A 13808-nucleotide genomic window follows, 5' to 3' on the forward strand; every position below is an offset into this window, starting at 1 on the left:
AGTTCTGATTTGATAATGAACACATTATCATAGACCAAGCTGATAAGTAAATGAGCCAGATCTGACACACTGGGCATTCAGAGAGAGAGAGGCTGAGACAAGAAGATCATGATGGAGCTGTGTATCAACACGATTATGATGATCTAATAAGATAAGACGTTATCTCCTAGACATTAGGATCATAATGCATTATGTCTCTCTTATGGATCATCACTAAATATCTCAGAATATTGGCGCAGATTCCTTCAGACAGATATGGATTTTAATTTCATGTTTACATGACATTATAGTACATCTACTGTGATGTAAAAATTCAGTGACGTATAAGATAATAATTACACAGATATTATTAGGGACGCATTATATCTGTACAATGATATCGGTATTGAATATTGGCTATTATAGAGAATTTTTCAGTAGTTGATATTATACAATTAACTGTGTATGCTCATCGCACACTATTTTTACACTTAAATTACCTTTGCCGTCATTTAATGCTCGGTTAATTTTTAAAAACACTAATATTTAATTATTTGTATACAGTATACCCAAGCCATCCAAGAGGTTGAGGGATATTAATATTAACATTAATATCTAGTTCAGTCATGGGCGCAGGCGGATAGGTCCTTTACGTCATCGTAGTGTGGGCAGTCATGCGGCACCCCAGGGCTGCATCAGAAAGCACATAATTCCCTACTATATAGTAGGCGAAAAACAGTATGTGACAAAAGAAGTATGTGTGAATTCACTGTACTCATAAAAGAGTAGGCAAAAAGTACCTGAATGACCTACTTCTTCTGGCGAGATTCTGAAGAATGCATATTATGGACACTTTACTATACCATAATGCCACTGGAGAGGATTTATGAATGGCAATGAAATAACATAACGATAAGGGCAACATGAAGAATTTAGTACGTCCAGATTACATGCATACTATATCAACAGCAGTGCAAAATATGAAAAGACAATGCAGAAATGCTGAGCGCATCCATTATAACATCTATAAAGGCAGCCTCCATGCTTTCAATGTGGAACTAGGCAAAGCTAGATAGACTTTCTTCCCAAATATTATAAACAGAAACAGAAACAACACACGCACTCTTGTTGCTACTGTAGAGAGTCTATCAAACCCCCCAAGCCAGATAACCAGTGAAATGCTCTCAGACAGCAAGTGCAGTGAGTTTGCTTCCTTCTTCTCTGAATCAATATCAGAAAGGCGATCAGCATATCCATGTGTGGCACTGAGGTCAGACAGATCAGACCACATCCGCAGAAAGCTGCTAAGTCTGATTTTGAAGAAATTAGTGGTAAAATTTTGGAAGAAACAGTACAGCACCTTAAAAAATTTACCTGCGCCCTTGACACAGTCCCCACTTCCTTTTTCAAGAGTGTGTTAAACTGTTTAGAAGCAGATCTCCTAGAAGTGGTAAATTCCTCACTTCTCTATGGGACTTTTCCAAAGTCCCTTAAAACTGCAGTTCCCCTCCTGAAAAAGAGCAATCTGGATAGCAACATATTGAGAAATTACAGACTAATCTCAAATCTTCCTTTCATAGGCAAGATCATTGAAAAAGTTGTCTTCAATTAGCTGAACAAATTCTTAAATCTCAAATGGATACTCTGACAATTTTCAATCTGGTTTCCGACCGCACCACAGCACAGAGCTCATAAAGATAATAAATGATATTCGTTTAAATACTGATACAGGCAAAACATAAATTCTGGTACTACTCGACCTCAGTGCTGCATTTGACACTGTCGATCACAACATACTTCTTGACAGGCTGGAAAACTGGGTGGGGCTTTCTGGGATAGTCCTAAAATGGTTCAGGTCATACTTAGGAGGGAGAGGTTATTATGTGAGTATGGGAGACCATAAGTCTGAATGGACATTCATGACATGCGGAGTCCCTCAAGGCTCAATTCTTGTGCCACTCCTGTTCTACCTGTATATGCTCCCACTGAGCCAAATACTGAAAAAGAACCAAATTGCTTACCACAGCTATGCAGACGACACACAGATCTAATTCGCCTATAGCCTAATGAATACAGCCCCATTGACTCCCTGTGCCAATGCATTGATGAAGTGAACAGTTGGATGTGCCAAAACTTTCTTCAGTTAAACAAAGACAAAACTGAAGTCACTGCGTTTGGAAAAGTTCTCAAGGTGAACGCATACCTTGACGCTAGGGGTCAAACAACAAAAAATCAAGTCAGGAATCTTGGTGTGATTCTGGAGTCAGACCTTAGTTTCAGTAGCATGTCAAAGCAATAACTAAATCAGCATACTATCATCTCAAAAATATTGCAAGAATTAGATGCTTTGTTTCCAGACAAGACTTAGAAAAACTTGTTCATGCTTTCATCACCAGCAGGGTGGATTATTGTAATGGACTCCTCACTGGCCTTCCCAAAAAGACCATAAGACAGTTGCAGCTCATACAGAACGCTGCCGCTAGGATTCTGAGCAGAACCAGAAAATATGAACATATCACACCAGTCCTCAGGTCTTTACACTGGCTCCCAGTTACATTTAGGATTTTAAAGTATTATTACTGGTATATAAATCACTCAATGGCCTAGGACCTCAATACATTACAGATATGCTCACTGAATATAAACCTAACAGATGACAGCAAAAGGATCACATCAACCAGAAATACCAAGGGTTCACTCTAAGCATGGTGAGTCTGCTTTTAGCTATTATGCCAGCCGCAGCTGGAACCAGCTTCCAGAAGAGATCAGATGTGCTCCTACAGTAGTCACATTCAAATCCAGACTCAACACACATCTGTTTAGCTGTGCATTTACTGAATGAGCACTGTGCCACTGTGCGTCCGACTGATTACTCTGTGTTTTATTTCTGCATCCTCCTTTTGATTCTAAACTCAAATGACACTAACAATTGGATAAGAGACAAACATAAATTACTTAATTGGAGAAATTGAGAGATAAAACCATGCTGATGACCTGGGTCTGTGGTGGAGTAGTGAGTTTGATGTGTCAATTAAACTCGAGGTTCTGTGGGGTGCGGACTGGATCGACTCCATTCCTAGAGCTTCTGAACAAATGTGCGGACTGATGGGGCAATGAACCCTAGGGGTCAGTCCTAGAGCTCCTCCTGTCCGATTTTAGGGGGAAACGTCAAACAGATTTTTTTAGGCGTGTCGGAAGATCACCACAGACACAGTACAATCCACATGGGATAATCTCACAGTATAACAAGCAGCTGTACAAAATATGATACACCAGTGTTTTGCCAGTTTATCTCTTTTAATTCTTTTTATAACTGTATCCACTGTACGTCCGACTGACTGCACTGTATTCTTCATTTTGATTCTAAACTGAACTCAAATGGCACTGAGAATTGGGTAAGAGCAAAATAAGATACACCGGTGTTTTGCCAGATGAGAAGTTTATTCTATGTATAATCTTTTTACTACTTTAATTCATTTTACTCTAATTCATTTTATAACTGTATCATTTATCTCTTTTAATTCCTTGTTTTAATTTTCCTTGCTTTTATTTTGTGCTTATTTTTATTCCTTTCAATATAAAGCACTTTGAATTGCCATAGTGTATGAAATGTGCTATATAAATAAACTTGCCTTGCCTTGCCTATATAAAACGTAATTTTTTTGTGGTCGTGAAGTAATTAATTATTCAAAATAAGTACCTACTCAGAGAGTATGCGATTTTGGACGCAGTCCATGGCTCTTCAGCAGACTTTTACCCGACAGTCAAAGCGGTATTACAAAGTCTGAACTCAGGGGAAGATGGGAGCAGAAGCATAGCATATCTATTCCAACAAGACCAAATACATTACCATTGCCTTATTCAATAACATGCTAAAACTATTTTGAGAGTTGTCATGATTGAAATATAAATATGGGATACAAGTATGGGAACTGATCAGTGACAAAGATGTTAACTCAACCAACTTCATGAGGTACATTCAGGAGTTGGAGTTGGCGTCTTTTTACTAAATGAATTAAAATATTAGTTTTGTAAAAAAATTCCTTTGTAGGCACAGTTAGACTTAATATATCTCAAGCCTTGAAGTAAGCTATATGCCTTTAGATCAAATATTAGATTGTTTTAAGATATGATTAAGAAAAATACAGTCAGTTGTATCCAAACATTTAACTGGTAGTGTATTTTAATGTGTATGTATAAACAGTGAGACCACAAAGCAGTTCAGCTTGAGTTATCCTTTTTTCAAGTTATCCTCGTCTTATCCCCAGACACCGCCTCTGACCATGTGTTGGATGAAGAAACAACTGTTTGTGTAAGCACTTTGTAGGCAGACAAAGCAACACCACATAAAAAGAAGTTATTCAGAACTGAGAGCTCATGTCAGTGGCATGTGTAACGCTTCCTGTTCCCGGCATTGCATGTTTATGTTAGGAGAGCTGTCTGCACCAGTTTACGCTGGTTCTGCCAAATAGCTCCATCTCAGGACAGCAGGAAGAGGCTGTTGGGGCCCAGTGGGAGGCTGAAACGGATGGCAGACCTCAGCTGGTGATCTGCTAGATGTAGGAGAGCTTTCTACAGGGAATACACAACACCATCAACACCATTTGGCTCTGTCTGAACCACCTTTACAGCCTCCAGCAATGAGGAACAAAAAAACTGACTGAAAGCGAGAGGTTTCTAGCGGTGCTGACGTTTTCACCTCCTGGTCCCGACAATAACCTTTGAAAGCTGCCTTTTGAAATCACATATGCTTCAGTGGCTTGAGCACAATTTGGGAAATTAACCATTTCATTCAGGCTTTTAGATGCCACACAAGCGGAAGGCTTGAATGTGCATGTTAAGATGAGTAAAGACCAACTGTGAGGGGTTCAAATGGGCTTCTTTGAAATGAACTGACCCACATTACATTCAATCAGATGACGCTGATCATAGCAGATGGGTCTTGATGGCTAAAATGTCTTTTTTGTGTCTCCCCAAAAAAAGCCTGAGTGACAAAATCTCTCTGTCCCTATGGTTACCGTTCCTCATTCGGCTCTAAAACTGCCCTAATTATCATCCTTACACATAACAAACAGAAATAAATCAGGGCACTGGCCAGATGTTAGGGAAACATTAATGATGCAACACATTTTCTCTTCTTTACTTCCTGTGAGTCACAAATGGAAATATTAAACAGACAGAATATACTGTTCTGCAGATGATTATAAGGATGACGATGCTGATGAGCTGATTGGAGAGTAACTGGTGAATGTGATGATAATGAAGACGCTAAGTGATCCTGATCACCATAATTCTGTTATTCAAAGAACGAGCAAGAGAAAGAACCTCTGCTTGATGTTTATTCTTTGATCCAAGTTCGCAAGTGTATGCTAATGAAGATGAGAGAGCATATGGGGAACAGAAAATGAGCTACAAATAAACAGTAAACCATTACACTGCAGGATCATTTACCACAGTGGTGAACAAATGGCTTGCGTTGATAAATAACACTTGGTCATCCAGAGGGAAAGTCTCATTACTTTAGGCCCTCCCTACATTATGTGCTGTCTCCAAAAGTGCTGAGACTTTAAAGCTCCTCATCTCTGATGTGAGCACAAAGTAAGGATAGCTACAGCAGTAACATTTCAAAGGTAAAGGATACAGGAGCTCAATAGATTTAAAAGGTAATGAGGTGGAAAATACAGAAGTAGCAGCTATAACTTTGTTCTGCTACCAACAAGTCGGCCCATTGAGAGGCAATGGAAGTAGAAGTAGGAAAGGAGAAGAGGCTTTGACTAATGAGGGGTTACTGGGTGGAAAGGGATAGAAGGTGGAGAGATTCCTTTAAAGGGGAATGAATATGCAGTGCAGAGTGTAGACCTGGTTTTAACCCAGAAAACTCAAACTGGGCCATATCAAAGCCAAGCTTAAAGGGACAGTTCATCTATAAATGAATGTTCTGTCATTATTTAATGACTCTCATGTTGTTCCAAACTTAAATGACTTGAAGGAACACAAAAGAACATATTCTGAAGAATGTTTCAGCTGTTTTGGTTTATACAAGGAATGTCTTCGGATCCAAGAAAGGACATAAAGGTGGCATTATACAACACAAATTGAATTTAGTTCATTTAATAAACTATATTATCGCCCAGCTCAAATCTGTTAAAATGTGACTACAAGGCATGAAGGTATTGAGATATTATAAACATTAGCATCATGGTTTTAAAACAAGGTGTATTGTGAAAAGCTATTCAAATAAAACATACTTAATTTGACTTGAATGCAATCCACACAAATTGAATCAATGAAATGCAATGGTTGTATTGTTTCAGGCAACTTGGATTAAACCACTGAATTTTAGTGGAGTACTTCCTGATTGTAACATTACATTGTGTATTTTGAACTCTTTAGATATACAGAGAGTGCACAACTATTACTATGAATGGGGGAAAGTGCAACCTGCAATATGGTGGAATAAGTCTTCTAAATAAAACAGCCAATCGCCAGTTGGTCATTGCGTCACTGCAGCTGCTCAGTTTTCCATAGAAACAGTGGTTACACTTTATTTTGATAGATCCCTTTTAAAGGTCCCATGACATGAAATTTTCAATTTCTGAGGTTTTTTAACATTAATATGAGTTCCCCTAGCCTGTATATGGTCCCCAAGTTTCTAGAAATTTCAATCGGTATAAATCGAGCTTTTCCTATCTTTCTCTGCCTTTGAGAAAATGGAGGCTCAATCAGGCTGATCTTGAATCCCCTCTTTATGACGTTACAAGGAGGAAATGTTACCTCCCCTTTCTCTGCTTTGCCCGCCCAGAGGATATTTCTCGCCCATGAGAAAACGAGCTAGGAAACAGGAACGCGCACGCGCGATTTTAGTTTGTCCACGAGAGACATAATGGCTTTTGAGCGAGCAAAGCATAATAATTGCTCAATAATTGGATGTACAAATGAACACTGAAGGGTCAATACAAAGCTGGGCTTGCTGAACGTCTGAAACTAAAGTCTGGATCAATCTCTTTGGCTCAGCTACACACCTCGGACAAGTAAGTCAACTAATGATATATAAGTGTGTTGCTTTACTGTTTATGGTTACCTAGCTTGTTACACGTAGAATGTGGCTGTCACATGAGCTATGCAGTTTATGTGTGTGAATACACACACTGTAACGCGAGTGTTGTACACGTCTTTGTTATTTGGATAACCGTTTTCCTGTTGGTAATATGGCGCGCGCGATATCCGCATTTCAAGATCGCAGAGCTTGATGTAATTGTAATAAGATAAATGACAGACGTTACAGATCTCTCATGAAAAGGCAACAGTAGGTTCGCGTTAGCTACATGATGATAACTGTAAACCATCCGAATAAAGTACCGTATCCAAACATAATATTTTAAACTTACCATTCGGAAACGTCCTGCTGGAGCTGCTGAGTTGCAGCTTCTCCATCTGGATCAGATTCTGGGTCAAACTGAAATGCTTGAACGACTGCGTGTCTTCGTGCCATTGCAATATATCCAACATAAACAAACATGCGTGGTATCGTTGCGCAAGATGGTCAAGGCCACGCCCACCCTCCACCTCTCTCCTCCTCATTATCATTTAAAGCTACAGACACCGAAACGGCCTGTCTGAAGGAAGCTCATTCTGGGACTGGTTTGTAGTGGCTATAATTCTGCACCGAGGCTGAATTTTTGGAAAGAGATTTCAGATACAGTACTAGGGACCACTAAGGTCTATATTAAAGCCTACAAAAAGTAGCATGTCATGGGACCTTTAAGACATTCTGTTCTATTGACGCTAAGTGACATTGCACCTACATGTCAACTAACTCTCATTGGTGTATTAGTTGAGAATTAGAAGACAGTTAGGGTTAGTAGAATAAGTTGACATGTTCTTGCAAAGTTACTTATAGTCAGTAGAAGTCTCTTGGGTTACCATCAAAATAAAGTGTATATGAAGCAGACAGTCTACTAATACTCTAATGAGAGCTACTTGACTTGTAGGTTCAACATTACTTAGTCAACAGAATGTCTAAAGGGGATCATCAAAATAAAGTGTTATCGAAACAGTTAGTGCCCTGAGACATGTGCTTAGGACTGCACATGTGCATTGGCTGCATGGTCCAGCCTGAAATATACACGTTTTTAACGCTATTCGAGCATAAGAAACAACATTCATGGGTCAGTCCATGTCAGATTTTGTTGCCGATTTGAAATATGCTATTTAAATGTGAGTATGGCAAGCAGTTTTTAAGATTTCATGATTTCCATATTCAAATACATATGACCAAAAATAGCTGGAGCTGGAGCTGTCTTGACCAGTGAACAGACTTTCCTTTAAAAGGAAACTTTGATGTATTTTCTGTGAAGCTGCTTTGAAACAATATGTATTGTGATAAGCGCTATACAAATAAACTTAAATTAAACTTAATTACTTTGTATCATGAATATATATCGAGTTTATTCATTGAATTATTTATGCATTTGGCAGGCGTTTTTATTCAAAGCAACTTCCATTGCATTCAAAGTAGGCTTCACATTTTGCTAAGTTCATGCATTCCCTGGGAATCAAATCCATGATCTCAGTGTTGTTAACGCCATGTTGCATTGTTTGAGTAAATTATGACGTTTTGAAGTTTTGGATTAACATAATGAAGCTGGGTACACATTATACATCCTTGACAGAATATTTTCTTCTTTTTTTCCTCACAGGTGTTCAGTGGCAATGTCAAACAAATGGTTCAATTTTCTCATCCTCCTGGAGGAGCAATTGTACACTCACTCCCCCCATCATCAATACTACCAGTGTGGCAAGCATTGTTATCTAGGTCTCACTTCCCCGATGACCTTTCCAAACAAATAACACATGTAGTCATAGCCGGAATGTCACTGCATCAACATAATTGTGCTACCAATGAAGCAATCACTTGTAATGGCACACAAATGAATGAATAACTGCAGACTGGCAAGACATTTACTTATTGACATTAAGTAATGAAACAATTAAGAAGCAGACTGTTTTCACGAAGGGAGGTTAGCTAATGCTCCACCACAGCATATCATATTGCAGGAGCTTCTTGCAATATCATACCCAGCTTCTTTTTTTCATGATAACTGTTAGTTCAGATGACACAGTCGTTTTTCAACACACGCATTGCATGCTTACAAAATTGTGCATAATTCAAGGCTTCATAAATGTGTATGAACTAATAAAATAACAGTCTTGAACTATAATTAGCCGCTTGCTAATACAGTCAGAGGAGGAATGGAAACAGTCGGAAAGTCAGACAACCCATAAAGATTGTGCTCACGTTTGTTTTGCAAAGGAAGTGATACATTTTAAATATTGCTGCTTTTATGTGAAAATTGAAGTGGCAAACAAGAAATCCAATGTATAGGGACATTATGTTTTTTGTTTTGTTTCAGTTTATGCGGCAGTCGTCTGTGAGGGGCTGCCGCTTTACTTTAGTTTTGTTGTTTAAATGTTTATTTTATTATTAAATTGATGTTTATTGTTTAATGTTCGACGGTTCCTGCCTCCTTCTTCCCTTATCAACAAACCTGGTTGCAATCTACTTCTACTTCAGCACTTCAACAGTATTCTTTAAAGCACACCAAAACAAATTTCTTAATGCCTTAAAATATTTTGAATGTAACTACAACCTTTCCTAATTTAATATACGCGGTTCTATGAATATGCAAATAAGCCCCGCCTCCACTCGCATCAGATCAGAGATCAAACATCAAACTACCTCTTTGCTGAGGTAGTTTGTGACGTCAGAAACACCATCGATTTCAAACCACAATGGCGTTGACTTATTAATATGCATATGGTTTGTCTTAAAGCATATTAAAGACACCACATAGAAATAAACAAATGTGATTGTCACAACACGGGGACTTTAAAATAGTAAAATAACAGTCGTGCTGGACTATATGCTACTAAGGGAATCTCTACACACCAACCTTATGGCCACTGTACAAGTCTGTATCATTTTAGGATATTCTTACTGAAAGCTAGTCGGAAAATAGAGCGTCTGAGATGGTTAGAGCGCCGCTAGCCCCCTACCTGTCAATCAAGCGCTGTGTGTATTGAATCGGCTCAGAGGCTCCGCCCCTCCACACTAAACTCATCTGATAACACCGAGAGCCGGAGGAATCAAAGACACCGACTACACGGTCGCCCGTTACCGCTAGAGCATCACTATCGATCACGCAGCACGTCTCCAGCTCTCTCTTGATCAAAGCACGCAAACAATATCGACTGGAAGGGACCGAGAGGAATATATTACCCCCTTAACTGAACAATGAACGCGGGCTGATTTTTCAGGTAAGCCGCGCGCGCACGAGCCTGTAATAGCAGCGTTTTGCGAATGCAATATTTAATAAGCCTCAAATTACGGGATACTATGAGTACATGCGTATTTTTTTGCGTGTTTGTTTTTCATTGAGCCACATTCACGCTCGCAGTCACTTACTACACGTTGCTCCGTCGCCTCTGTGGAGACGATGAAACGGACGCGAAATGAAATGATTTGAGCGCGTGATCCAGCTGTGCGGTTCTGCAGTGATGGCTGCACAACATCTGAGTGCTTTTGCTTGTAAACCCTGTGCAGTGTTGAGTTCAATGCGCTCCATAACCCTGCCCTTCTGTGTTCACTTGCGCTTCATTTGCTGTGCTTGCTGAAGTTCAATTAAATACCTTAAGGCAGCCCTGAAGTGCAGTTCTTCTGATGGTATCTACGAGACATCCAAGAGCTCTTTGTCTGCCAGGTGAGCAGGCGTGAGGGAACATGTGGTAGGGATGGGAGTTTTAAATGAATAGACTCACTTCCAGGTTTCAGTCTTGTTAGTTGCATGAGTATGGTGTGCTTTGAAATTGAAAATGTCCTCAAAAAACAGTAAAAAAATGTTTTTTTGTGGATTGCCAATGTATTCTTGATTACAGTCTTCAAGGCAGTGTTGTGCTGCCGCCTTTGGAATGATGCAATGTGTTGGTTGTTTCTTAGTACAATAGAAATTCATGTTCCAGTTCAATGTGATATTTACATGGTTTCTTGGTGAAAGGCTTATGTGCTATCAACAAGGAACAAAATGCTGTATATTAAAAAAATATTAAAAAGCATCAGTGTTTCATCAAGTATTTTCGTATATTATTTTAAATATTATTATTTGTTTGGCTATTATTATTATTATTATTATTAGTCACATTTTATTTAAAGAGAGATTATTATTTAATAAATCCTCTGTAAACTGTAGTGTACTGATGGTGGTTTTAAAATGTTAACTACATACACTCACAGATTTCTTTCTTCCTCAAATAGCCTAATTTCTGCTTAATTCAAGTTAATTTCTTCCGAGTAGGTGAATTGTTTACCTTTTTAGCAGTAGTACCACTAATTGCCAATTATTCCATTTCACTGTTATCATGTAGCCTACTTTTATAGTGTTTATTAATATTTATTTTTATATTCTCAGTTTTCATTTTAATGATTGTTTATTAAAAAAATGTTTTTGTGGTTATTAGTTTAAATAATCTTTCTCTATCTATCTATCTATCTATCTATCTATCTATCTATCTATCTCTCTCTCTCTCTCTCTCTCTCTCTCTCTCTCTCTCTCTCTCTCTCTCTCTCTATATATATATATATATATATATATATATATATAATGTGTATATATATATATATAAAATGTATATTATAACGTAATATATATACACACACACACACACATACATACATACATATATATATATATATATATATATATATATATATATATATATATATATATGTGTGTGTGTATATATTACGTTATAATATACATTATATATAAATAAATATAAATTAAATAACGTTTTTGGAACTCAAAGAGAACGGGAGGCAAAAGAGATGTTGCCTACCTCTTTAGTCTTCATCCACTGGTGTTGAAAAAAAAAAGTAGTATAATTATTATTAATACATTATTTTGTATAATTACATAAATTAGGTTTCCGCAAGTATATATGTACAAGTTTGTGTGTGGGTGACTGTTTGTGCCTTATAGTGGGTGTATCTGGGAGATTTTCCAGCATGACAACAACAAGCAGTGTGACAGAATCAATCCAAGAACAATGGGACATTTTCTGGAGTATAGAAAAAATGGCTATAATGGGAAATAGTGTCTAGAGACTATGTGTGCAGTTTTAAGAACAACAAGAAGACCCGGCAGACACATAGCCTGTGTTGTGCTAAAACACACCAACAGTGCAGATCTATGAGAGACTAGGCTAAATAAAGCAAAGCATTTCAAATAAAATTAATCTATGAATTGATATAGAACTATTTAGTTCAAGGAATTTTTGGGATTATTATTTTTGTTAGTGCTGTGATTTGTAGAATGTCTTTTTCTTGCTTGTCAGGAAAATCTGGTTAATCAGTTAAGTCTCAATTTTGTTTTGTGCATGTTGAGGCAAAAACAAGTAACTAACAAAACAGCATCAGACATAAGAGACATCAGGATCAAATTGTTCTTAAAAGATATTTATTTCTTGCAAGAAATGTTCCCAGTCTGCCCGCAGACCAGCTGCAGACGGAGTGAGACCCAGAGCAGAGGTTGGCCCGCATTTTTATAGTGTTATCTCTTTCAAAGGCTATCTCTTACAGCCCCCACTAAACAAAAGACACAGAGGAACCCCTGTGGCTCCCCTAACCCCCTAATCTTCTCACCTCTGGGTCACACACACACACCCTGCAGTTGTACTAACATCATAAAAGAAACTCAGAATACAGACAAATGAATGTATGGCATTCATTTGTTAAATCATTGAAAATAAAATACAAAGAAAATATGAATTTTTCCACAACAAATTCCTCCTCTTTATCATTCTCTGATAAACAACATAGAAAAATTCACTCTTGTTTTCTAATCAAACCCATTATACTATTAAATCTTCAGAATAGAATCAATTCAAGTCTTTACATAAGACTAGAATTAATTCGAGTTTCTTACATCACAGTTATACCCTTCATGTCTGATTTTCATATACCTGATCACTCTACTTGAACCTTGAAAGAAATAAGAAAAATTAAATAAAAATAAAAACTTTGGAGCAAGCAAGTAAACATTTTATCTGAAGCCGGGCTAAATGGATAAGCACTGTTACCGTATTTCCCGATAAATCGGACCCTCAGTCACTCCAGTATAAACAAGAAATAGTATAGATTGTCATAGTAGGAAAACCATATCAATTTAACACCCCTGGTTGATTTGAATAAAAATGTTTACCAATAAAATTCAAAGATTAAAAGTAGAATAAAAATCCCTCATTTCAAACCCTGCATCCTTCTAACCAATGTAGTTGTTCAATATTAACTCTAATACTTCCATTATGGACTGTCTTTCATAGCTTATTACACATTAATTAATAGATTTTCTACATTTGCACCAAACAAATCAATACCTAGTTTGATTCAATCAAATACAATCATCAAAGTCATCACGAAACATATTCTTCTGCTAAACTTAAACCATCAGTTGGTCCACATCTTTCTCCAGATGTGTTGATCATCTCGTTGCCCCATGGATGTTCCATCTTCACCATTTTGACACTTTGCGCATCGTTGAAATGGTCTTTCCAGCGTGGGCAAGAGAGGAATGTTTCTAGCACATATCCTTGATCTCTCGCTTTATTCTTCGCGTTGGCGTGTGGGGTTGCTGATGTTGGTTGGTTGATTTTCAAATCCTTACAAGGTTTTCCCTTAGATCATGATCGCACCCCCACTGGAATGAGTCGTTCACTGTCTGCTGTCACCTGTGAAAGCAGACCTTAAGTGATTTTGTTAGTGACCGCTTGTCTTG

At 37.8% G+C, this 13808-nt stretch overlaps 1 protein-coding gene and 1 long non-coding RNA gene across 2 annotated transcripts in view; one reads left to right on the plus strand and one right to left on the minus strand.

The window, feature by feature from the left end:
* LOC309503187 overlaps positions 1-11570 on the minus strand; it is a 28889-nt gene extending 17319 nt beyond the window's left edge. Inside the window, exon 1 of the long non-coding RNA XR_014207544.1 lies at positions 10669-11570. This is a non-coding gene — a long non-coding RNA (uncharacterized lncRNA). The remainder of the gene's footprint in view (positions 1-10668) is intronic.
* Positions 10071-13808, plus strand: part of st6gal2a (ST6 beta-galactosamide alpha-2,6-sialyltranferase 2a) — a 79327-nt gene continuing 75589 nt past the window's right edge. The window contains exon 1 of the mRNA XM_082175826.1: positions 10071-10296. The gene's annotated coding sequence lies outside the window, so the exon portion shown is untranslated. The remainder of the gene's footprint in view (positions 10297-13808) is intronic.

This window comes from Leuciscus leuciscus (assembly GCF_965113295.1).
Source record: "Leuciscus leuciscus genome assembly, chromosome: 7".
In the NCBI taxonomy this organism is placed as follows: Eukaryota; Metazoa; Chordata; class Actinopteri; order Cypriniformes; family Leuciscidae; genus Leuciscus; species Leuciscus leuciscus.